Here is a 3,563-nt window from a genome sequence, read left to right as displayed (position 1 = left end):
ATACTTTATAGATGGAGTTTTACGATTACGTACACTTCTTCCAGCGGCGCGAGTTTAACTTCATTACCTACTAGTTTTTAGTATCGGAATTTTTTTGTAGGGAGCTCTGTGACGTCACGTATAATGGAGGTACACGGTGTTAATGCGTGGGAACTTCTGTACGGAGCCGTGTTTTAGTGCGCTCTCAGTTGAAACTGGAATTATCTAGCGTGCTTTTAAACGGCTGAAATTATGGAACTTTTGTTGTTGGGTCAATGTTGTATACCTGGGTATCTGCTGCACGTAGGGTTGGAGTATTGTCGGATGTCGTCTTTTTTATATAAATAATTGTCTATGTTTGGTTAGGCTTTCTTAAGCAATCTGATCGATGTTTATTATTTTGAGAATCAAAATTTTAGAGATGTTAGTAGTAATATTGTCGTCGGTTTTTGACTTGATAGTCTATGATATTAAATTGTTTAATTTATATTCAAATTCTTTTTTTTTTTAATTCTATAAATTGAAATCTTAATAAAATCTAGGCCGCACATGCAGCGATGCTATACAAATGCGACGAATTCGTTGTTTCCGGGCCAAACTTGGCATTCGGTCCAATGCAAATATTTGCCCCATCTCAGACGGCTCCCTAATTGACTATTTGTACGGGCGGGCCTTTTGTTCCGACGCGTTGATACAGTGATTAGCGGAGCGACGGCGATAGCGGAAGCTTCTGTCACGTAACAGGAAGTTAATTTGGTATACATTAGCCCTACTTGATGCCTCTAAATCACGCTCGTCGGTGACGTTATACGTTCGTTTTGATGCTACCTGTAATTGTAGCAAGTAGTACTACGCACGCTACGATTACTGGTATGACTCAATTGAAGGAGTGCGCCAGGGTTGTACTATTCTATTATCATTTTTATTTAATGTAATTTTAGAAAAAGCTCGCGTGAACGCAACTCCGTGTGATAACGTAGGTATAGCGCGCACTGTGATCTCACTTTGTGACGCAATAAAATTCCATACAGCTTTATTTCTATAATAATAATAGTAATAAATGTTCATCACAAGTAGGATATTACTAACGTCAATGTAACTTTCTGTTTCTAGTATTTATTAAATGGATTGAAAACTAGCATAGCCCGCTCCGCTCGCGCTTCCGCTCCGCTTGTCGCTACAGCGATCAATCCTACCTCAATACTTAGTGCTCCCCGATATTGAACTGTTTGGTTATACTTTAGCGGTTTAGTGGTACGGTGATGGATGGTTTCTGGGGTCAAACTCATAGTTAGGGTTAAGTGTACTTGCGGAGTTTTGAAACTGAGCTTCGTCGTTCGCTTGTTTGTTAATTATAATCTACTGCGAACAAAAATACAGACGAAAAGTTGAAGTTGAAATAACTTGGACTCTAAATTGACTTATGTTTTATGCAACGTGACTTGGTGATTTTGTTTTTGTTTTAGATAGAATTTATATATATTATAAATTTATGTTTTGCCTTGTTACAGGTCGCCACCTGCATAATAGGGAGCCATACGCCTCGGCGGAAAGACGGGTGCGTTACGCACTCGTGGTATGTATCATTCTTGGCGCAGCCGTTTTATACTTTTTGTCATTTTATTCAAACATTTTTTATTGACTTTATTTATTCTCTTAAACTTAAAGAGCACTATTGAATCGTAACAAATCCTTCCCTGGAGATTGCAGGATTGCATTTAAAAAAAAAGGATGCTAGTCTGCCAATTGATTTTACGTCTTTATGTAAAAAACGCGTTAAATATTTTTCGAGCGTATGTAGGTACCTACGTAACACAAGTTAAATAAGGAATGGACTTGGAATTCAATTGTTATAAACATATTATGCGTAGCACGTAGTAGGATACGGGTGGGTTACTGTGGGCCCCATACCAATGGCGTGGGATAGAAATAGGGCTTATGTTTTGGTGTGGGACTGTGGGGATCCGTATCTTAGTGGGTTTGTTTATTTATCGAAAGGTGGTAGTTTGTTATGTTGCCTTATAAATATAGATATACATAAACTTACATAGCAACCATTTTAAGTATACAGTATACCTACTGTGTTAGAAATAATTCATGTTAATCCGACTCTAATGTCTTTGCCATTTTGTTCTTGTTCTAAATAAATTCGTATCATATTAAATACTAATATTATAAAGAGGAATAATTTGTTTTATTTGTTTGTTTGTAATGGATAAACTCAATAACTGCTGGACCGATTTTAAAAATTCTTTCGTAATTAGAAAGCTGCAACTTCGCTGAGTGACATAGGCTATATATGTACCCCGAGCAAAGCCGGGGCGAACAGCTCGTATTAAATATTTTCCAAGTGCCATCACAATTTTCTTATTCCTCGTGTCGGAATATCTTGTTGTGAAATCATAGCGCCTCTGTAACTCGCTGATAGCGTGGCACAATAGCAAGCAGACACAGTCGGGTGCTCATCCTTGTATTACTTAATGTACGAATGCTGTCATCGTCTGTGGTCCGAATACGTTATTGAGTCGCGGTGAGAATTATAAATAAGGGAACTTGTATAATATTTGTATAATAAAAGTTTATACTTTTTTAAACTCCAGATATGTATGTATATTTGAAATTTATAGTGATTTAGATATGATGAATTATATTAGTAAGGTTATAGGATTAAACACACACTAGCGGTGCGCCTCATATATAATTTGTTCGCTTCGGCACGAATTGGGTCAGCTCGCACCGGGGAAGTACCACACCCCCACAGAAGACCGGCGTGAAATAGCATTCTGCTGTGTTTCGTTCGGTGAGTGGGGGAGCCGGAGGCCCGTGTCCTTTTCCTTCCCCTTCCCAGTCCTTTCCTTTATTCTTCTCGCCAATCCTTCCTTAATCCCTTCCCAATTTAAAGTCGGCAATCCATTTGTAGAGGCGTAAGGTCTGTAATCGACTTTACGCCTCTACAAATGTTCATGGGCGGTGGTAGCGCTTACTATCAGGCGTCCCACCAGCTCCATTTCCGACTGTGACATAAAAAAAATAAAATAAAAAATATAGCCTATAGCCTTCCTCAATAAATGGGCCATCTAACACTGAAACGATTTTTCAAATAGGATCAATAGTTCCTGAGATTATTGCGTTCAAACAAACAAAAAAACAAACTATTCAGCTTTATAATATTATAGTATAGATGAACGGATTTTGTAACATTATCGTTATACTCCCCTCCAATATGAAGACTGACTCGACGGTTTTTTACCTATATTGGTTAACAATTGATGAAGGAAAAAATTAAGGCAGGCTGCCACGGTGCGATAGCTTCGAAGTTCGCTGAACCTTACATATAAACTAAAATATGTAGGGCAGAGACAAAACTGTTTTTCGAAATCGTCATATTATTTTTCTTAAGTATGTATTTATTTAATTATAGTCTTCATATATGTAACTTATATAATATGTTATATTTATTAAGTCGAAATTTTATGATAGAATATAAAATTAATATCATACTATACTCGTCTATATCCATAATCTATTCATATTCATGTGCAAGCATCTCTCCGTCAGTCTGCTTATTAATTGTCCTCGTCTGT

At 37.2% G+C, this 3,563-nt stretch overlaps 1 protein-coding gene across 1 annotated transcript in view; it reads left to right on the top strand.

The window, feature by feature from the left end:
• The window catches only part of LOC119837710 (plasma membrane calcium-transporting ATPase 3), an 82,400-nt gene that overhangs the window by 26,082 nt on the left and 52,755 nt on the right, over nucleotides 1-3,563 (top strand). The window contains exon 2 of the mRNA XM_038363441.1: nucleotides 1,491-1,555. The gene's annotated coding sequence lies outside the window, so the exon portion shown is untranslated. The remainder of the gene's footprint in view (nucleotides 1-1,490; nucleotides 1,556-3,563) is intronic.

The sequence above is a fragment of the Zerene cesonia genome, chromosome 28 (assembly GCF_012273895.1).
Source record: "Zerene cesonia ecotype Mississippi chromosome 28, Zerene_cesonia_1.1, whole genome shotgun sequence".
NCBI classification, from domain to species: domain Eukaryota; kingdom Metazoa; phylum Arthropoda; class Insecta; order Lepidoptera; family Pieridae; genus Zerene; species Zerene cesonia.
The sequence above is the reverse complement of the archived record's forward strand: the minus strand, read 5'-3'. Positions and strand labels throughout refer to the sequence as shown.